This window comes from Vanacampus margaritifer, chromosome 5, assembly GCF_051991255.1.
Source record: "Vanacampus margaritifer isolate UIUO_Vmar chromosome 5, RoL_Vmar_1.0, whole genome shotgun sequence".
NCBI classification, from domain to species: Eukaryota; Metazoa; Chordata; class Actinopteri; order Syngnathiformes; family Syngnathidae; genus Vanacampus; species Vanacampus margaritifer.
In genome coordinates this window covers 27,432,888-27,456,991 of record NC_135436.1, presented here as the reverse complement: position 1 = coordinate 27,456,991, position 24,104 = coordinate 27,432,888, and positions in this window count along the sequence as shown.

The window sequence follows — 24,104 nt, the reverse complement described above, 5'->3', positions numbered from 1 at the left end:
CAAACGACAAGAGTTCAGTTTGATTCAATTTCAATTTTTTTTTTTTTTTTGATTCACTTCAATCCAATAATAATTCTGGAACATCAATTCTTCTTAAATATCAAGGACATGATAAAACCTCCACACACATTCAATTCCATATAAAATTTTGCGGAGGCATTAACTGGTTAAATGATTTAGTTTATTAATAAAAGTAACACATCAGCAAGGAGGAGATGGAAAATATTGTCATAAATCAATTCAATAATAGCACATAGAAATGAAAAGATTCTGAATTGTTTTGTAATGCAATAAGTCATGTCTTTCATCAATGTAAGAAAATACTTTTAAATTCATGTCAACATTCATGTCAAGAAATCAGTAAGATACAAAAAAAATTGGCCCTTAAAATTATATATATTTTTTAAAGGAATTTATGAGAAAAAGAGATATTGCAATGTTGACATCCATGTGTAACGGTATACTGCACAAATCTGTCCACCAGTTGTTGTTTTTACTCTAACGGCAAGTAATTGTGAAATTTACTGTATGTGAATGTAAAAATTTGTGGGCCTAAAATAGAGCCTTGTGGAACTCATGTCAGTCTGTCTATTACTTATCCTACTAATGCTAATGCTAATGCTAAGTTTACATTCAAATGAAAAAAAAAAAAAAAAACACAGTACAGCGGCGTGTCGATTTAAGCCACGTTATGCCGACGGCAAAATCTCTGATATAAGTACAATTGTAAAGCAGAGTTTTGTTGTAGTTTGTATGGAAAAGTAGCCTGTAAGATGATTGGAATACGGCTTTGTATGCTTGGAATAACTCTGTTGAACAACTGTTTTGTCATCTTTTTTCCACCTGCTATTTACCAAAACACGACAATTCACAGCTCAAATATTTAAATCGCACCGCCACCCCCAAAATAGTTAATCATCACGACTTTTAGCCATTTTCATGCACCAAAATGTTACGGATCACCGCATACTTGACAAACTCCCAGCAGCGGGTTTTTATTTGCTAGCATAGTGCTCTTTTTTTTTTTTTTAGCCCTTTCAAACCAATAACAATATCGATCTCTGATGACGTCCAAAACAGACCAACGGTGGCGTTTTTGCTTATGATCACGTCGACTGTGTTTGCTGCCAAGGAAGTCGTTTTCCTCTGCGCTATTAAAAAAAAAAAAAAAGAAAGCCTGGTGAGCATAAAGTGCATTTCCGCTTCGTCTAAGGGGATTATTCTGACGCGACACCCCGACTGTGACAATTGTTGCGATAGTGGTGACAGAACGGAATGAGAAAGATATTTGAAAGCAATTTGAGACTTTTTACTTTCTTGAATTGCAGTGCACTTTGCAAAATGTTACTTGAGGCCATCTCAGTCTGTACATGGAAATATTTGTCATAGCTTTTGCTGTTTTAGCATTGGCTCGTTAGTATCGTTGTTCAACAGCTGTGTGGGATGTCATCTGTTGCTAGGCAGAGTTAAAAAAATAAATAAAAATCCTACTTGAAGGATCTATGTTAGTGGCTTTATATCAGCATATTATGTGTCTAAAATTATGTAAAATAATAAAAACTATGCTCTGGCTAATCACTTGTTGCTTGGCAGATCTGATCACACCCTTTTGATTTAAGTTTTTGCAGGTTCATACCTGCATTTTACCTTAATTCGGTTGACAAAAAACACATACTATCATGTCTTTATAGCATTTTGACGACCGTGTTTTGGTGGTCATTGAATTGGGAGGTCATTGTGTAAAATAAAAATAATAAAACAATTACCAAAAAAAGTAATTACATTCATCCAGTGGCGCATCACTTGTTGCTAGGCAGATTTGGTGACACCCTATCTTCAAGAGCCCTGTGACGAATAGCGAAAATTATGCGAATTGACAACTGTAGATGCCATAAGATGAGTACAAGAATAACAAATTGGTGAGCCAATAATTGCAAACTCACAAAGTGCACTGAACTTGAACCGTCATCTGTTGCTAGGCAGATTTAGTGACACCCTACATTTTAAACTTATGTTTGTACTATCAGGAATCAGATAAAGTGTGTGTCATCATCTGTCACTAGGCAGATTTAATGACACTCCATTTTTCATGATTTGCTTTTTTCGCAGTGTGTGCTTAGTGCTATCGAAACACACGCAAAGATTAATTCACTGGCTTATGTTTTATTCACCATTACATGATGTAGATCTCTCATATTGGATGGGAAAAGGCCCGCGTTTTGTTCCCCTCCCCCCCCATCCACTTAAAATGCATTCTACCGTGATTAATGCCAGCCAAGGACTCAGAATCATCGGAATTACATTGCAGCCATCAGATTACAAATGGCGTTTTCCACCCACGTTGTTGTCTGATTTACGGGACAACAAGCGCCCCGCCCGCACGTGTGCCAGTGCGTTATCTTACAAGCGCACTCTCATCAAACAACGCCATTATCCGGGATCAGCGCACGCACTACATAGTAGATAAGGAGTGCTACATTATACGGCGGTCGTATGCAGACGGTAAAGCGACGGAGGGGTGACGACTCGGGTTTGAATGTGCGGCGGGTGAGACTCCTCTCCCTTTGAAAACACGTCCGTTTTTTTTGGGCTATCCTGCAGTACACGAGGGGCGGATTCTCTCCCAGCTCCAAATTCTAATCATGCAAATGAGACTGTATTTTTAGATTGCATGCAGATGTGAACTTTTTTTTTTTTGTGTGCGCGCTGAAACTTGACTCGGCTCGGTGGAAGGTCAATCTCTGTGTTTCTCTGGAGGTACGGCCAACAAAGAGCAATCAGCGCGGGGCATTAATATGAGACTCCGAGCGCATCAACGGCCGGCCTGCATGTGGATTTTCAAAGGTCTCCATCTTGCCTCTTGTTTCCTCTCGCATCAATCAACGCCGTTTCGGGGGAGCTCGGGCTGCCTTGTTGGATTGAACCCTTTGTGCTGGTTCTTGGCATTTTTTGGGCCACATAATGCAGATATAGTTTGTAACTTCTACACTTCTTTTGTTTTGTTTTATTGTGGGAATGCTGAGCATGTTAACTCATTCACTGCCATTGACGGCTATAGACGTCAAAAATTCATTTGAACTATTTCTTTTAGTTAAAAAAAAAAAACAATCCACTTTTGCTGAATGAAAACCTAGAATTTTTTTTAATTGGAAATTTAGAACAGATATAAAATTTGTGATTAATCGTTAGTTAACTAGTGAAGTCATGTGATTAATTACAATAAAAAAAAATGTAATAGCCTGATGGGCCTAATTAAATTAAAAAAATATCAAAAATAAGGGGCGTTCAATCATAATTAATTGCATGATAATTTTATATCTGTTATTAATGTACAAAAAAATATAGGTTTTCATAAAAAATTAAATGAAAAATTGTTAAATAGAAATAGTTCGCATGAATTTTTGACGTCTATAGTCGTCAATGGCAGTGAATGAGTTATTGTGATTTTTATTCTGCACACTTTTTTTGCCGTGTAACAACTCCCACATAATACTTGCGATTTACACCGTTCCAATTTCGACTTGTGATAAAAATGCATGTTAGCTTTCATCATCAGATGACACTTTTCAAAAATAAATATGCTATTAGCCATGATTTCAAACAAGTCAAGTGAGAGAGAAAGTGCCTGCCGTCATGGAGGACCTGGGCTCTACTTTTTTTCAACTATCTAAGGCATAGGTGTCAAACTCCGGTCCTGGTGGGTCGGAGTCCTGCAGGTTTTGGATGTTTTCCTTCTCCAACACAGCTGATATAAGATGAGCTCATCAGCAAGCTCTGCATAAGCCTGATAACGATCCTGCGGAGTTTGGGGAATTAAAACGCGTTCAATGGAATTTCCAAAACACATTGTTGCATGTGCCCAAAAATGTATTATCATAAGAATCGCGATTCTCATTTAGTACGATTCAAAATCGATTTTATTTAAATTATTTTATACTGTCTTCCCTTTGTTTGTGTGTGCCTTTATTGGGAGCGCTGTTCATGTTGTACATGATTTGGCCACTTGGGGGCACTGTGGTTCCGCGCGTTCTGATGTTGTAGCCACATTAGAGAGTAGAAGGAAAAAGTCACGATCAAGTTATTCCAATAAAAGTTTATTTTTTTTCTCAGCGTGGTGCCGTTCTTTTGAGTGATAAAAGTGCCGCGAGTAGAGCGCTAATTAGCATTAGCGAGTCAGACTGGAGTAGATCATTACGATTCCTTGAACATCTATAAACTGAAGCAAAAATCATTGTCAATCAAATCATTCTGAATCAAAAATCACTCTTAATCGAAAATCGATTCTGAATCAAATCGCACACCCAAAAATCGGAATCGAATAGTGAGACATTCAAAGATTCCCACCCCTATGATGCAGAATCATTCAAAACTCCTTCACTCAATGGCAGGTTTTCAACTAAAATGGGCCAGATTTCACACTGAGCAAGAACTTTTTGTGAGGTTTTTGTCTGGTCTACGGTGAGAGACTCCGCCAATCAAATTTGTGTTGTCAGAATGAAGGTTGCGAAATACTGCACTCATTTGTGCATCCCACAAAACTCAACGCAGCTCCGTTTACCTTTTGGCTTTGAAATTTGTAGCGTTTCAGATAGAATAGTCTGGCTGTGGCTTGAAAGTGGCGCTGGAACTTCAGCCAGCGCAAGCTGCCAAGTCGCCAATGTCACAATTTGGCAGTTCTACGCGGCACGCTCACAGATGCATTTTCATAAATAGCAGCTCACCAAAAAATGTACGTGGTAGTTTAATTTCACGCTCGATGGTCGGGCGGCCTCCCCAGAGACAAATTTTACGAGTTAACACGCATTTCAAATGTCAGTTTTACGGGGTTTTTTTTGACGTTCCGCACAGCATTAGGCATGGAACCTCGGTGGATACGCTCGACAGCGGACTTAATCTACAGTCTGTTTGAGGTGGTCGTTTATGCAGCAGAATTGCTGAAATGACTTCCTGTTCTTCTCGCTCATTTCCTTGAGACAAAATGGAGTGAAAATACAGCAAGAAAACCACTTTTTTAGTTTTTTTTTTTTTGCAAGGACATTAGCAGGTTGCAGAGAGGACGACCCAGGTTCAACTAATGCATACGCTCCTCATGCGGTCCACTGTGGGTGCTTTCCAACCCAGTTTGTGATTTACTTTAGCTCGTATGACCAAATTTTATAATCAGCGCAGAGGAGGATGTGGACTGTTTTTGTTTCAATTAAAAAGCTGCTTATGCCATCTTGATTTTTTTTGTGTGTAGAGTTGCCAACTGCATTTACACAACATTTCACAAGTTACTTCATGTTAAAGATTAGTATTCAAAGAAAAATGCACCGAGCTGTCACCAATGTCTTGCAAATGCAATTATGCCATCTAGTGGCAGAAAAAAAGACCTCAGCACAAATAAAAAATTACATTAATCAACTCGTTTTTTTTTTTTTTACAGTACATATTTTTAATCTTAACAAAATTTTATGAATTATTATAAAATGACTGTATCAATGACTAAAAGATGCAGCGATGTTTCTATTAGTTAAAAATGTTTTCCCGCTTTTGTTAACAAGAGTATGAAACTTAGGAAAAAATATGTTATTGTACATTTGGGAACAGATATCAATTTGCGATTGAATAAGTTAACTATTTAAAGTCATGCAATTAATTACGAATAAAAAATGTAATTGCCAGACACCTTCTATATAATAGTCTGTTCATGTAGTTCTACATTCACAAATTCATATATAGTATTTAGTGCTGTCACTATCGAATATTTCTAGAGTCGATGAATCTGACGATTATTCAATCCATTAATCAACTAATTGGATTCATTTTAATTTTGCATTTAAGTGTATTACAAAAACAGTTTTTCCCTGATTACTGTTTATTAACCAGTGATCGGTGTTTATTTCGTACTTTGTATTCGTATAGTGATTAAAATTTAAAAAAGTAGGGGGGGGGGGTTGATGTTGTACTATCTTGCCGGCTCGGTCATTGTTTTCTAAAGTAAAAAACGATTTGCACATGTCTAAACAGAAGGTAATCAGTCTTCTTTCATCAAGGACTACAGAAATCAGTGAACAATTACCGTTGATATGCTGAAATCACAGGATTTGGACAATTTAAAAAAAAAAAGAAATGGCTGCAAACTATTACCGTGCTCGATTACTTGTCGATTAATCGATTAATTTTGACCGTACAGTATGCATAGTTGTGTTAGTCTATAATATTGATTATTCTTGCTGTCTTTTTGTTCATGTCCACTTTGTTTGCAGCTTAAAAAAAGGAGGGCTTTCTCCATTGGGCACTAGTAGAGACATTCTTTTTCATGTTTTTTTATGCTGAAGTGAACTTTAGTTGCCTTCTTCTTTTACTTCACTGCGGGCCGTAAGGAATTAATACTGCATTATATTGCCTTTTGCCAAAAAGGACTAAATGCGGACAGCTTCTACTCACACTTTTGGCTATAATATTGTTGGGAATTGGTCTCTTTTAACTCTAATGTTCAGGACGTAAACAGGTGCAATATAGACATTTTCATCAACAAAAATCAAATGTGAGGTTTGTCACGGGGCTGTCCGTCACCCCCAAGGTCAAACCCCGACGACAGCCTGTCCTCGAAATCCGACGGATGAGGACGAGGAGATGGAATAAGAAAAAAGTGATTACAGTGGAATCTGGCATTCTCTGGATGAATGCACTTTGGCACTCACAGGCTGATTGTGATTGACACTCTATGACCAGTCGCAGCCTGCCGGAGCATCTGTGCTGCCGGGGTGGCGGGGAGCCCACAGACCGGCTTCGGCGGGATTACTTTCTTCTGGAATAACTTTTCCGAAAGAAGATTACAGTAGACAAAGTGAAGTCGGCGTTTCCCTGGGTTCTTTTCAGCAGCCTGTCGCACCTTTTGGGGCTCTGTCAGCCGTGTTTGGAACAATCTACATCTCCAGGATTGAAAGTGATAGATTTTTATGATTGATTATACGTCTGCTTGTTGCTCTCAAGCTATGGCGCGGTCTGTTGAAACGTAATAGTCGCATCAGAATTCTTGCCTGTAGGTGTCCACCAAAGGAAAATGAATCATTCCTTGGGACATCTGACTGACAAACGTTTAAAGGTGATGAACTGCGTTAGGGACGGTTAACAGTTTAAACAGTACGTTTATGAATGGAAGTTTTTTTTATTTTTATTTTTTTACTTCCCCTTTATTTTATTCACTGTTGTCACAGTGGAAAAACTGCACCAGAGCCATGGACGCTCATGGGTGTAATTTTGATTTTCTTTGCACTCCATTTAAGGTGCCACGGTAATAACAGTCATCACAAGCCAGTGGCTACAAATTGGTCAGCGCTCTCGACAACAACAAACATCAACTAGCAGTTCAGGGCATTTTGTTCCTATAAACCACTTCAGGTTTGATTTAGAACATTTGGTAAAAAAACGCTTGAGGCAAGGACATACAGTATTTTATAGTTACACAACAATTTGAAGGGGTAAAAATGTTCCTGTGAGACTTGCTAGCCCTCTGTGTAATTTTAAACTTCTTTAATGGGCTTAGAGAAATGGTAACTAGCCTTGTTAGTTGTTAGCTTAGCGGGTTAAACTTGCCAGTGCCATGGATACTAAGTAAGACCTTTCTCAGTATGAAGAACGCAGAATACGATATCGTTAGCATTATGCTAACAAGCTAACCAACAGTTTCTTGAAACCGCATCTCTTCTTGACAAAACGTGTAGCTCGAGGCCTGCTAATGCTACCGAGATTCAGTCACTATTAAATGTTAAGTATCTATCTACATATGTTTTTTTAATGCTGTAATAGGACGTTTTGATGTTGTGACACTGTTAGTAAAATGTCAAAAACACAGCCACAGTTTAGCAACAATTTTAGTAGCTAATAAATGTGAGCTATTGTAAATTGCTAACATTTAGTTTGAATGTAGCTATCACTATACGACAATGGTCACGTTTCTTGGCAATGGGACTATGATTATGGCATATTATTAAGAGCAGGGTTAGAGAAGTGGTGACAGTAGCCCTTGTTAGCTTAGCTGGCTTAACTTGCCAGTGCCATGTATACTAAGTAGGGCTAGTAGTTTCTCAATAGGAAGAACGCAGAATACGGTATCGTTAGCATTATGCTAACAAGCTCACGAAAAAAGATGTGGCAAGTTTCTTGAAACCGCATCTCTTCTTGACAAAACGTGTAGCTCGAGGTCTGCTAATGCTACCGAGATTCAGTCACTATTAATCAAATGATTACATAAAAATCCATTATGTTTTCAATGCTCTAATAGGACGTTTAGGTGTTGTGACACTTAGTAAAAAAAAAATAAAAAATAAACATAGCCACAGTTTAGCTAATAAATGTTAGCTATTGTAAATTGCTAACGTTGCGTTTGAATGTAGCTATCACACATGTAGCCTATACAACAATGATCACGTTTCATGTGACTATGATTATGACTTAAGTGCATTTTTCATCCCTCTCAAAAAGCAAACAAAAAAAAGTCCAAAATTGAGCTCAATAGGCACAAAATTGGTGTTAGGCCTTCTGATCTTCCCGCCATATCAAGCTATCACGTTAAATCATGATGTTAGAAAATGGTGAGACCTCATTAAAGCAATCCACCTTGTTTTAGCTTGATTGGTCTGCGGTGGCGTCAGACGGGCGCCCACGGCCATCAGGCATCACCATTGATTAGTCATGTGACACGCGGCGTGACGTTTTTCATGTTTCGCGAGCTTGGCTGTCCGGTTGTTCCGCATATAATCGCGCGTGTCGGATGAGATGATTGTCAACCCACGCGCTACAACTCCAATGAAGCCAGCAGGACGCATATGATTAGGCAATCAGACAACTCCCACCACTCACTTCCTGGAAATGCTCTTTCCAGTAAGCGCTATAATTTTACTTTTTTTTTTTTTTTTTTTCATTTTCATTTAAATTCCTAGATCATAATTTTTGAGAAAACAAATTGCAATTTCGATTTTTTTTTTAAGGAAAAATTCACATTTTATGAATAGAAAAATATTTTGTTTATTTTTTTTTCCATTTAGTTTTTTCTAAAAATACGTTTATTCAAGATAAGGCATGTTTTTTTTTTGTTTTTTTTACATTTTTTTTATTGTTTTTTTTACTAAAGAAGCTGATAGTTATTTTTTTTAACAATTTAACAAAAATAATTTACATTCAATTGTAAAAATATGATCTAATTAGATGAAAGGAAAACATGGAAACATGAAATAAAATCACATTTATAAAGAGTATTTTATTTTATATTTTGTGAGGATTTTCTCCCTTTTTTCTTGTGATGTTCTGACAAAAACAAAGATCATCATGTGCTTTGCATCAAATGTTTTATTTAGAACAGCTTTTGTAGGTTTATAACATCTAATTATAGTTAATAAAAAAAAATAAAAAAATCACATTTTTGGAAGAAAAATATGTTGGTCTGATTCTGAATCCAGTTCCACCCTTCACACTCCCTAAAAAAAAAAAAAAAAAAAAAAAATTAAGAATTAAACAAGAAATTGATATAAACTTATTTATCATTATAAAAATAGTATTTAAAAAAAAAAAAGAGCATATTTTAACTCCTCCCACCAGCCAATCAAATTCTTCTTTCAGATCAGCTTTTTCCAAGTGGAGCAAGTTTGTGTGTCCGGGCAAGCGGTTAGAAAATAGCCCCAAACAGTCCAAGAAAAAAAAAAAAAAAAACAGTTGTGGATAATGTGGCTTTGATCTCATTAGCGTTTAAGCTAATGCTTGCCCTCCCATTAACTCGATGCGATGTGAAATAGAATGTGATATTCATCCACTTCACTCCTTCCTGGCCCTTTCTATGGGCTAATAAGGTAAATATAAAAAGCTCTCCCAAGTGTTTTAGTGCCGCTGTCAACCTGCACACGGGGAAAAGGCACTATAAAAGACGGATGGCTGATAATCGTCCCACGGTTTGCATGAATGATGATTTCTTGGAAACGTTTTTTTGCCGTTCGCTTCGCCTTCCCCGTCAAATTTTGTTAGCAGAGGGCCGGATGATTTATATTATTTCTGCAGATCATAAACCCACTTCTGTGTGGTGTTCAGTGATGAGCTTTCGCAGGGGTTGGCGCATTTAGTGTATATATATATATATATATATAGAATGATAATATGTCATTCCTTATTGAGCAAAAGTTGTTGATTTAAGAAAAACTCCGATTTCATGTGAACCTCTCACTTAATCGGACATTGCACCTCCTTTTGCAATGAGTACTTCATCCAAACACTTTCTTTAGTGACTTTTAGTGATTTTTGCCACTCTTCCTTGTAAAATGCAGCCAATTGAGAGAGGTTGGATGGGCGTCGAGCATAAACTGCCGGCTTCAGGTCCCGTCACAGTATTTTAAAGAATTTAAGTCAGGATTTTAACTGGGCACATCCAGAGCATGAATCTTGTTCTTCAGACATTCCTTGGTTGTATTGCCGGAATGCTTTGGATTATTGTCATGTTGCATGATCCATCGTCAACCAGGCTGTAACTTCACAAAAGACAGCTTGAGGTTATGATCCAGGATTTCACAATATTCCTCTGAATTCATGATTTCCTAGACTATGTGGAGTTGTCCAGGTTTTTTTTGCTGGTATGCAGTGTTGACTTTTCACCGAAATGATTGTTTTAGTTGTGACCAAACGGTTCAATTCAGGACTCAGAAGCTTCAGGTTTGTCCAGGTACTCTTTGGCAAAGTTGAGATGGGCAGCTTTGATTTTTTATTTTTTTTTGTGAGCAGAGGCTTCTACCTAGCAAGCCTTCCACGAAAGCCTTGTCAATTGACTTTTCTTCTGATTGTTGAAGCATGCCCGTGTCCCAGATGCAGCAAAATTAATTATCTTTTTTCTTGTGGTTCTTGCTGATATTTTTAGAAGGTCGTCCACTTCTAGGCAGTATTGTAGTAATTTTCAGTGTTCTCTAGTTGCAGATGATCTTCTTCACAGTGGAATGATGAAGCTCAATTTATTTTAGATGACTTTGTAGCTTTCCCCAGACAGATGTGCTGTCACTACCCACTTCCTGAGGTTCCCTGACATTTCTCTTCCTCTCAGCATGACTGACCTGTATGGGTTCTGTTAGACATTATTAACATTTTTAATTCTTTATTTCATATATTAACCATGTTGAAATGTTTTATAGATGTGAAGTAGGTAAAATAGTGTTGAACTCAGTATAATTTGACCTTAACCTAAGCTGGTACACATTGTTTGGTCTAGAAGTTCCTTCTCAGTGTTCTGTGCGAAAACACATTCTGTTCGAGAGAGAGAGCGCGCACTCCTACAACTATACTACATTAGGAGCTGTCGAGTTCAACTTGTTTGTGAGATTTTGTTATGGGAAGAAGTACGAGAGGTACCCTGAGAGTATATTTTGTCTAAAAAGAATGAACACAGGTGCAGTCTGTGTACGAAAATAATATTATGTAACATATTGTGTGAGAACCAATCTGTTCTACTCATTTTTAGTAGGAGGAGAAGGGGCGTTTTACTGTACTTCCAAAACTCGATACTATAAAAGGGAGGGGGCACATGGGCACTCTGAAATTCCACCTCATATGTTGATGTTCAGTATTGCTGTGACCAGAGAATTCTCTGAAATAAATCATCCTTGCGCAGGGACTCTGTTCATGTCTTATCTCATCATTTAATTTATTGGACACGCAAAAGTATGGATTTTTAATATTCAACCTTCAGTTCATATATATATTTATTTATTTTAATTAAGCATCGGGCCAGAGTGTTGGTCGCATGCGGCCCACGAACCGCCAGTTGGCCATCCCTGTTCTAAATGTTTCTGTGCTTGTTGTTTATTTTCAACACCCACTTCTGTAACCAAATGTGGTTCCTTGCCCTGTAAAGGTCTACTGGCGCCGGAGGGCTCGTATCTTTGAAGGTGTTGGAAAAAGCGTCCCGTCAACCCACTCGCTTCTCCAACGTGTCTTCACGAACATCTCTTTCCCAACAGACGCCGAACGCCGCCATCTTTGCTCCAGTATTCCAAAAGACACATGATTGGTGAGTAAATATGAGTCACAGCTGCATTAAGACGCACAAATGTGGATGTGATGGTGCCGTGTGCAAACAATAGGGCGGCACTCGGGCTGCTTTTTTCTTCTTCCGTTCCTCCTGACCTAAGCCGGCCTGACGTGTTCACCTCGTATCTTCGCTACCTATTTGCGGATGACTCTAACGTATGGTGACATGGCCGGGGGGAGGGGGGGGGGGGTGCAGAGCTTCCTCTGCAGTGCTGGCAATACGCGAGCTCGCTAATGTCTTTTGGCTGTTATTTATCTCGGGCGGAAAAACACAAACGGCGTCGGGGGGGAGGAGAAGGGCCGAGCGCGTTCTACAAAGCTGCTCGCAATGTGCGTATGCGCTTTTATTAGTGTTCTGGAGGCTTTCACGCGGGGAGAAAAGCTTGCGTCCATTTGCTTCATATGCAGACATTCAACATGCTGCGCTGGTCTGATGTCTAAAAAAATGTACAGTACATATTAGATTACTACATTCAAAGCTCTAGCTGATGTTTGTAAACATTGTTTGAATAACTGGCCTTTTGTCAGACATGTGCCAGACAATATACGGAACCAGGATTGTTCAAATTTTAGCTCGTAAAAGTCAGCCAGGCAATGATAAACGTTTGTAGGTTATACAGTCAGCTGCTGATTCACAGCTTGGTCTGGCGGAACTACAAAGAGAAGACTGATGGACACTTTTTCATGTTCATTAAGAAGTGAGCTATTTATTTAAAAAAAAAAAAAAAGTATTAAGTAAGTCGTCTTTTTGTGAAAGTTTTCATATTGTACAAAACAATAGGCCTTTAAATAAAAAATAAAATAAAAAAAGAGGGAAATGCAGAATATATTTAAATTATGTCAATTGTTTGTCAACTTTGGTTAATTTGTATATTTTATTGGGTAAGTTTTATGTCCATAAATGTACATTTCGAAACTTGAAACCTTTATTCAAATTATTTTTGATTGAAATTGACAATTATTTAAAGTCTCTTAAATTTTGTAATGAACTAGAAATGTCATTTATAATTAATATCCATGCAGAATTATTTATATATATATATATATATATATATATATAATAAAATCTTGGAGCTATCTGACTGTTGTTGTTATTATTTTTATTATCATTTTATTCTATTTTTATTTTATTAATTTTATTTTATTTTATTAAAAAAAAAAAAAATTATGGGATTCATGTAAATAGGATCTTCTTGTTCAATAAATGTTGTTTAAAAAAAAAAAAAAAAGGACAAAATGGCCGCCCCCTGAGATGGATAAAAACAGGTGGATTTTTCTGCTTTACTCATATTCCACAAACATAATATTAATCAGAACAGCATCAATAGAAGTTGTATGTCAAGGCAACGCCGTCGTTGAAGAAAAGAGCGACGCGGACGTGTCAATCACAAATTCGGCAGAAGCTTATCAAAGAAAGCAGTAGGCCGATGTTTCCCATTAGCGGCGGTGGGTGGAAGTAATCAGCAAATACGCACGTCTGGCGTGGGCACAATCGGCAAAGAGAAGCCCAGATTCTGTTTGCGGCGCCGTTCTATTTATAAAGCGCGGGCCACTCGCCTGTCCTCATGAATAAACCTTACTGGGATGAATGCTTCCCACCGGGAATACAATATGAGAGGGGGGGGGGGGGGGGGGTCGCGATTTAATGTCCGCACTTCCATCACATGGAGATGCGACACATCAACAGCCTCTCAAAGCAGGAAATGAGCACGCATGAACACGCCTGATATGAACGCACACACGTGAAATGGACGTGTGTCAGAGGCGTCTCTTAGCGTTAGCGCACTGCTAGCATCTGATTTCAGCATTGCTTTTGGTTTTCAATTGAGATCAAATTGAGGTTTGCCAAAATCACGACATGTTTTAAATTTGGGTTTCAAGATGGCATCGTGGTTTTAGGTTAGCGGGTCAGGTTAAGATTTCAAAGTGAGGTTTGTAAAACTGGGATAAAGGGTGACATTATGGTTTTAATCCAGGGTTAGGGTTTCAGATTAGGATTTTAAAACTGGGTGAGCAATTTCAATTAGGCTTTCAAGTCAGGTATAGGGACTCAATACAAGTGAGAGTTTCAAAACCCAAATTGGGGTGTCAAATCAGGGTTTCAACTAAGGCATTAAGGTTTGAAATTTGAGTTTTAACTAAGGGATTTCAGCATGGAATAGGGTTTCAAGTGGGTTAGGGTTGTAAAATTGGTTTAAGGTTTTCAAAAGGAGGCTTTTTTAACCTGGGTTAGGGTGTCGAACAAGGATTATGGTTTCAATTAGGGTATGACTGGGTTAAGGTTTCAAATTGGAGTGTCAAGCCAGGTATAGGGTTTCGATGCAAGGGGTTTTCACGTTAGGATTTAAAAAAAAAAAAGAGGTCAGGGTTTTAAGTCAACTAAGAACCCCTAATTTAAAACCCTAACTTGACATCTTCACCCTGGCTTGAACCTCACTTACAATCCCGACCCTTGTTTGAAATTTGAAACCCTAACCATGGCTGTTTAAAAACCCCAAACTTGGTTTGAAACTTGAAACTTGGTTACAACTTACTTTGAAACTGTGACTGTCTTGAAACCCTAATTTGAAGCCCCAACCATTATTTGCAATACTAACCCTGAAACGTTAAACCTTGGCTTGAAACCTTACTTTGAACCATTAAGCCTTTCTTGAAACCCTATTAGCCCATTGTTTGAAAACCTTACCTTGTTTTAAAACCTCACTCTAAAACCTGTGCCTTGGATTCAAACCATTTGAAACCCTAACACCCCACCTTCAAACCTTGACCCTTGATTGGATCCCTTAACTTGTCTTGAAACCTTACTTTGAAGCCCTAATCCTTGTTTGAAACCCTAACATTGTCTTGAAACTTTCATTTCAAATCCTTACCTTGAAACGTTAAAATTCATACCTTACTTTCAAAACCTTATCTCGAATTACAAACCCCTTAACCTTTACCCGATTTGAAATATTGCTCTGAATCCCTAACCGTGGTTTGAAACTTTCATTTCAAACCTATACCTTGTATTCACACCCTGATTTCGAAACCTTAACTCTGGCTTGACAACCAACGTGCAACCCTGAACCTTGTTTGAAGCCCTAACCCAGGCTAGTCTCTGTAAACGTACATATAACACACACATCTCTTCGCCAAGAAAACAAAAGAGATAGTTTCCGTGCGGCATTTCCAGCATGTCATCCCCTCTTCACATTTCATCTTTCCGAGCCAAAAGGAAAACATCAGGCCCAATTTACTTGCTAATCTGCGATGCCATCAAAGCTGAAGATTTTTGTAAACAACTGTCTGTGATTTTTCCGAGCCGGTGCGCTGACGCGACCCCGAGGTGATGCCGGCGGGATTGACAAGACGCTCCCGCCGGGTCGGGGGGGGGGGGGCGTCGAATTTGGAATAAATCACGGCGCGCCGCCGGATACTAATATATCTCCAGCGTAGCTCGCCGGTTCCGCCGCCACAAAGACGCCTTGAGGGAAATGAATTGTGTGTGCGTGTGTGTACAATTTTGGGGGGAAAATAACTCGTAAACATTAGCAGGTAGCTACAGTACGTGCGTTTGCCGTCTATTGATGTCGGATTTGCGTTTTGTTGTTGTTGTTGGGAAGATGACCAAATAAAGGGTCTTGTCTCAATTCCCCACTTAAAACCCTAACACTGAAAAATCTTCTGCCTTATAACCTTATCCTGCCTTCAAACTCTAATTTGAAGTGCTAACCTTGGCTTGAAACCATATTTGGAAATCCTGACTTCAAACACCAACTTTGCTTTAAAACCTACCTTCAGACCCTAATAAGCCCTCTTGAAACTCTCACTCGCAAACCCCAATTTCAAAGGCTGAATTTGACATGAAACCCTAACCTTGGCTTAAAACACAAATTAGAAACCCGTTTGAAACCCTAATGCAGGCTAACAAACGTGAACCTCTACCCCTGGCTCAAAACCATCATTTGCAAGCTGAGCCCATTTTTTTTGTTATTTATTCTTAATTATTTATTGATTATATATTCAATTTGATAATTAGTATTCATTGTATTTTATATTTTTTTTATGGTTCTATTCCATTTTTAGTCAGACTTGTATTTTTATTTTTTTTGGTTATGTTTTCATTTATAAATCTTACTCGATATATCATTAAATTTTTTAAATAATATAATTGTTGGTATTCATTAATTTTCATTTATTATTGGTTTTTGTTCCATATTTATTCTTGGTTATTATTTGTCCATCATGTATTCAATTTGATCATTTGTATGTATTTTTCTTGTCATTTTATTATTTATTTTTATTAGATTTTTAATCATAACTCTATTTGATTCTTTATTTCATGTTTTTCTTAATGTTTTATTTTATTTTAATAATGTGGTAGTTTTTCATTATTTACTTTATTGCATTACATTAAATACTTGTACTATACTTTATATACATTATATACTTATAAGTGGTTATTTTTTAAATTCCTTATATACACATTGTGTTTTAAAAATGCATTTCTTATTATTTATTCATAACTGTGTAGTTTTTGTATTTGTTTGTATTTACTGTTCATAATAATGTAATTGTTTTTTAAATATAAAAAACATATTTTCTAGTTATTTTCGTAATATAATTATTTACATTGATTTAAAAAAAAAATGTATACTCTTATTTTTCGTCTTTTTCAAATATTTTGGGGAATTTATAATGTTTGTTTTTTTCCCCGCTACAACTTGCCTATTTAACGATTCTCTCCCCAAGTGTCCCCAATTTTTTTGAAACTGATGTGCATATGTATGTACAGTACATACTGTATGTTGCACTTCATGTGTGGGCGCTGCGCTTTAAAGTATTAATTCCCCCCCCCCCCCCCACACACACACACCCATCACATCACATGACCTCTCCAAAATATCTCAGCCTTGTTCATATTTTATGCCTCTTGCCTAATTTAAAGGAGGGAATTAGAGCAGAAAATTGGGGGTGGGGGTTAATGGACACACACGCACACACACACACACTTGACACTGGGCGCCATCTTGTTCTTCACACAAACAAAACCCTGCGGAAGAAATGAAACCTACTCGAGGCTTGGACTTGAATTTAAAACCCAAGTTGAAAAACATTTCAAACTTGAAACCACAAGAAGGCCAACAGGAATTGTAGCGACATGAAAAATGTCAGTGGATGACACGCGGTCCAATTTGCAGCGCTGCATTTATTTGCTTCGCATCATCAGAGGTGAAATCTTCATCGCCATGACAACAAGGATGCTTCACGTAACATTTGACACCACCCAACTCCCTCAGTTGCCCCCTTCCCTCCAAAAAACACGGTGGCTTGTCACTTGGATGACGTCACATTCAGACACATCTATATTTGCATACTTCACATTGTACAGTTTGTTTTATTTAAAAAAAGCTTTTGCTGCCAGGTCGGTTTTACAAATGAGAATCTGTTCTGAAAAGACTGGAAAGCTTCATCCCCTCTTGAAACACGAACTCCAGCTTCAAAATGGGTCTTTGTCTCCCCTGTAGCAAAAGAGCTTTTCAACTATGAGACAATTGGAATCGCTGGTCAGGCCGAGGTCGTCCAACTGCATGCGGAGTGTGCAGAGTTGCCTGTCGCATCAGCAGGATGTCAGCCCCGCCCGCCTTGACGTCTCTTATGCAACGCTGGCGAGGAGAGGCGATGCGTGTCTCTGTGATTCACCCCACCAAAAGCGGAACCCTCATTTCAAACCCAAACCCAAAGTCAGGTATGGAGGATCAAAACTGCCCAAATTAAAAAAATAAATGACGAAATAAATAAATGAATACAAGTGAAAATAAAAATGGATATAAAAAATTGAATTCAAAATAAGTAAATACAAGTAAAAATAAATCGCAAAAATGAAAAATGAGATTCAAAAACTAAAAATAAATATATGCAAAAATATATAAATTAAATATCAATCAATAGATAAAAACGCTCTGCTCTCATCTTTATATTATTTTAATGGTGCAGACGCGTTTGCAACGGCAGAGCCCAGCCCAAGACATGCTTAGGACCGCCCCCTTATTTGAAGAACATTGCGACCTGACAGAGCGTCTGCAGCATGAAATATATAAACGTGTCAATATTTTTATTTAATATTGATATTTAAATATTTATATATATTTTTATTTTCACATTTGTTTTTAATGTTTATTTTTTGGGAATATTTTTTTTATTACTTGTATTCTTTTTTTTTTATAGAGATAAATATATTTAGTTGTTTTTATTTTCATTTATATAATTTTTTTGTATTTAATTTTTGAATTATATTTTTTTATATACGTTTTTATTTTCATTTTATTTAAAATGTTTTATTTATTTATTTATTTTGGCAGTTTTCGGTCCTCCATAGTCAGGGAACCCTTGGCTGAAAGCCGGATTCAAAGAAAGCCTACTTGAAACCCTAATAACTCTGACTCGAAACCCTGCACGAACCCGACGTGCATCTCCCGAGTTGCGGCGGTGTCGCTCATATAAAATGTAGGTGAGCCGTTCCATATGCATGACCGACTACAAGCTGCACTTGTGTTGTGTGCGCCGCCTAATAAACCCAAAGCATCAAGGTCTGCTTGTGATGTGTTCATAAATAAATAACACTCGCAGCAGCCTACAAAAAAAAAAAATAGTACAATTCTAACCAAGATTACATAACTCAAATTACGCTTATGCTTTGTCTGCCAGGCAGTTTTTGTGCAAGAGCATTTCACTTGCTTCAAGCTTCTTCTTTTTTTTTTTTTTTTAACAACAAAATCTTATTAAGCTATTAAATCTTGGTGCTGTTTATGAGTAAGTTGAGTGTGCATAAACTTAATGCATCCGTGGGCGTTTCGAGGATGGTTACTTCTTTTGAGGAATCTTGATACAGTAGGGATGGGCGAGGACCGATACCGGGTATCAGTATCATGCCGATAGCAGGCCTTATTTCAGGGGAATGGTACTCGCGATCCGCTGCCCTTTTTCGGCCATTTTGAAATCAGAATTTTGAATTTAAAATTCGATGGATAGAAAATTACTATTAATTTCAAGAAATGTGAAGGGAAAGGACAATTATCTGTCCTTTTTGTTGTTGTAAGTTTTATATATCAAAAGTACTACTTGGCATCTGTATCGGCGACTACTCGAGTTCAGTACTTGTACTCGCATCAGTCTGGAAAAAAAGGGAAATCGAATATCCCTGCTATTAATAAGTCAAATTTTCGTTTACTATTGGTAGATAATTTCGCTAAAATTATGTACCCGTCCTGTACAGTGGACCCCAACATAATCGCGCTTCGGGACCCGAGAACGGGTTGTAGGTTCGCGACCCTCTTTTTAAAAAGCTTAAACATTGCATGTTGCAAATATTTCAAATGAACAATTTTCAACAAGTCTCTTCATGAAATACTACCATTTGTAGTTCTTTAAAGAATCTATGTGCAGTTTGTCACTCTTTTACTCGTGACTGCCACCTGTGGCCCAAAGCGTAACTGCAGCATCTGTGTCAGGCTTGTTCATGGTGCACGTGCGACAGCCATAGTTCACAAACGAAGACATGACTTGAAATGAGGTTAGAAAAACTCCTCCCCTCCCCAAAGAAACTGGAGTGTGCAAGGTCAAGTTTCATAGTGAAAAACTAATATTTGTTGTTCTTTAACTTGAAAGTGGCTCATTTTGACCCACAACATAGCAGGAGTGTTAATAATTCTGGTTTGTTTTTAAGTAGCCTTGGATGCAGAGTGCAGTTCGAGACGTGCCGCCACGCCGGGTGGACTTAAACCTTTGACTCCGCCCACGCTGATTTTACAAAATGGTTGAAACAATTTTTTTTTATACCAAAATTTGCAGATTTAATGATGCACCGTCTTGTGACGTAAAGTTATTCTTTTAAAACACATTATGGAGCATTGGGGCGGAGCTAGCTAATCTGTTTGACGGGAGAAGTACTACATATCCCCAGCAGAGTATTTGGGTTTCGGTTTGTTTTTAATTTTCGTAAAAATCCGTGATTCCACTTTTGACCACTAGATGGTGGCATGCATGTTTACTTTGAGACTTAAAAGAAGAAGAATGAAACTGGATGTAATCATTTCAGTGCATCTTAGTTTTTGTTGAAAATGATCCAATGTTATCCACTGTAATCCTGCTTTTTAAGCCTACGGAAAGTGACGACTCACTCAGATTTTGCTGTGTAAACTTTCCGCAAAAGGGACAAGATCTCACACAAATCCGGCCAAATCTGCACGCGCTTTGACTCTTGTATTCATTTCAAAGTCAAATGTGGCACAGCTGTCGCCCTCCGCCCGCCTGAGTCCTCCTTAGAGAGCGACAGGCAGCGCAGCCTGGGCTTCATTCTGAAGACAGGAAAGATGTCAGCCCGTGGGCGACGTGCGGCGTGTACTTTATAATTAACCTCTCATCCTGCGCGCCCGGCGTCTCGCGAAATATTCGCCTCGTTTTCCACACAGTCACAACGCTGCTTTTAATGTTTGTTTTTTTTTGTAAAGCGACGCCAGCTGGACATCATTCAAAGCCAATGAAAAGACCTCCACCAAGGTCAAAACCTCCTCGTTTGGATGCTGAATCTGTTAATGCCATCCTAACAAGACTCACTGGCTGATGAATGGGTTCGACCACGAGTGTCAAACTCTTTTTCATCAAAGTTATAACTGTAAAAATCATAAAAATGTATTACTCACCGTTTCTGTTGCGTGCTGCCAGCTGGCTCTTCCCGTGTTATTTCCAGTTTCCCCGGCTGAGGGGGCGTGGTGCGCGATTGCTAATCAATTCCTATTGGGAAGTTCTTCATGCACACCTAAAGTACTTCCTGTTTGCTGTTTGTATCCTGCCTGGTTCTCTATGGAGTTGACGCTCTGCTTTTGGAGATGTTCCCACGGGTTTTGCCGTCTTCCCGGTGACTCTTTTTGCTCCCTCGTCACATCGCCGTCAGCCAAGTTTTTCTGATCTTTGCTTTTTGATTTTGTTGCTTTGTGTTGTTTTGCCTTTTCACCCACAGTTTTCAATTTTTCTCCTACCGGTTTGGGAGCGTTTTTTTGTTCCCCAGTTTTTGCTTTCGTTTTTGTACATAACGATGGTTGAAATTAGGGCTGCTCGATTATGGGGGAAAATAATAATCACGATTATTTTGGTAATAATTAAAATCACAATTATTTATAATAAATAATTATAATAATTACCATTTTTCTTTGGGTGCAAAACAGGAATTTTTTTAAATTCAGTGTGTCAAAATTAAATTGCATTCATTTTAGGTTTCAAGTTTCTTTAAAACCGCTATTTTTTTTTCACGGATGATTAATAGCCTCCCCTTACTTGGAAAGCCTGTACTGGGGGAATGCCAGTCGCAATGCAGCAGACACGTCCACATTCAAACTTAGCAGTAATAAATTGAACTCATTCAGTGCCAGTGACGGCTATAGACGTCAAAAATCCAAATTTAACTGGGCTGGCATTGAATGAGTTAATAATCATGCATATATGTGTGTGGAGACTGGGGTCAAATTGTATTTTACTATTTAAAAATGTGCAGAATCTCACAAGTTACTTAATGTTAAAGATTAGAAAAATGCCCTGAGCTGTCACCAACGTCTTACAAATGTAATTATGCAATCTTTTGGCAGAAAATTGACCTCCAACACAAATCAATATTACACTTGTTTTTTACATTACAGTACATCTTTTTAATTTTAACTCAATTTTGTGATTTATTATGACATTATTGTATCAATAACTAAAAGATGCAGCCACATTTCTATTAGTTTAACATTTTTCCCACTTTTATGTTAACAAGAGTATTTTTTATTGTACATTTGATTGCACATCTAGAATAGATATAACATCATGACTAAACTATTGAAGTTATGCGATTAATTACAATGAAAAAATGTAATCGCCCGACACCCCTAGTTTAAACATTTAAAAATATTAAGACAAATAAAATGATTTGAAACAGTATAATTATGAAAGTTCTTTTTGGAGCTAACAATATTTATTAAATGAATCATTTTAATTTGTCTTTAAATGTGAGCAGGGTGCGAGATGATAGTTTTCCAAATCTGAATGGTCTTGCTGCTTAATTTATGAACTAAATTTTTTTTACAAAAATAGCTGACAGACTGATTGTCTTCCTAACTTACTGCCTAATGAATACTACAAGTCTGAAAACTGAAGAAGTGGCGTACATAAAAAAATATATGAAAAAAAAAAAGCAATAATTAGCTTAATTGCTAACAAATGCAAGAGCCAGACGCCATTACTGAACGGTTGAAATATTGCCTTCATGGCTCACTAAAGTGTTCTTTAGCAAGTCACGCAGTCACCCAGCAGCCATCACATTTTATTTAGTCTGTTGCTTCAGAGGATATTAGAGAATAAAAAAAAAATGCCAGCAGAGGGAGAGGAGTCTCTCTTGGGGGGGGGCGAGCTGGCGACGGTTCCGATTATCATCCATCTGTTCAATTAACTGTCAGCTTTTTCACAAAATGAATGAAAAGGCTGCAAAAAAATGGAGCTCCTCGATAACGGCGGGGCCACAAATTGAAACAGTGGCCTCATGCATTTCTGAGTGCGAAGCGTGAAAAACGGACACAGACGACCACGCTAAGCGCGGGAAAAAGAAGAATTAAACTCATTTCCGAAAACATGCATAATATCGATATCTGGCCTTCCTGACAAGCGATAAGGATAATGAGCTTTTCTTCCTCCTTCAATTTGGATCCAAGAAAATCGCATTGTGTGTTACAGATGTAAGCCTCATTATCTGACCTCAACTTTCTTCAATTCAATTCCCACACTCGATGCTCGCTGAGCGCGGCAGCCTGATTAAAGAAGCTTTTTGTTTGTGTGTTTTTTTTCTTTTCTTCCAGGAGGCTGAAGTCGTTTTATCAACTCTCAGGGCCAAGAAGATAGTGAGGCCGCCGGTGCTGGCGTGAACTCCCGACAGCTGCTGATCACCTTCCGCATCTTGGAAAAAGTGAGTCACAACATTGTGCCATGCCAATGTGGTATCAGAAATTGACCTTTCACTAAGTCACAGAAAGAAAAAAAATATCCTAGACTTCAATGACATGTTTTAGGCGTATTAGGGCCATGTTTAATTATTATTATTTTTTTAGAGGGTGGGCCCAACAAAAAAACTCCCAAATTTGCCACTTTATAAAGTGGCAAATTTGCGAGTTTTTTTCTCAGAATATTGCCGCCCTCTGGGAAAAAAAAAACATTTAAACATGGCCCTAATACGCCGTCGTAGTTTTAAGATGTACCAACGAATCCTCTCATTAGATTATAGTCAAGTCATCTTTATTTATATACCTACTATCTTTCGTAAGTTTGAGTTTTTTTCTCACAAATTTGCCATTTAATAGATGCAAATTTGCCACTTTTTCCGCGAGCGGAAGAAATATTCAGAGAAAAAAAAATGTTTTTTTTTTACGCAAATTTATAAAGTCGCAAAAATGCTATTTTTCAAAGTAGCAAATTTGCGAGTTTTTTCTCTGAATATTACTTCCCCTCTGGAAAAAAATATCTATTTTGGCTGTAATACGCCGTTATAGTTTTAAGATGTATCAACGAATCCTCACATTAGACTATAGCTATGCTACGTGTATTTGTAGTTTCTGAGTTATTTTCTTAAGTCGTAAATTTGCCACTATATAAAGATGCGAATTTGGCACTTTATAAAGTCGCAAATTTGCGCGTTTTTTTCTCGCAAATTTTTTTCGCGCAAATTTGCCACTATATAAAGATATAATAAAGTGGCAAATTTGAGAGTTTTTTATCAGAATATTTCCCCCCCCTCTGGAAAAAATATATATTTACACATGGCCCTAATACGCCGTCGTAGTTTTAAGATTTACCAACGAATCCTCACATTAGACTATCGCTACGCTACATGTATTTGTCTTAAGGTTTTGAGTTTTTTTCTCGCAAATTTGCCACTTTATAAAGATATTATAAAGTGGCAAATTTGCGAGTTTTTTCTCTCAATATTACTACCCCTCTGGAAAAAAATATCTATTTTGGCTGTAATACGCCGTTATAGTTTTAAGATGTATCAACGA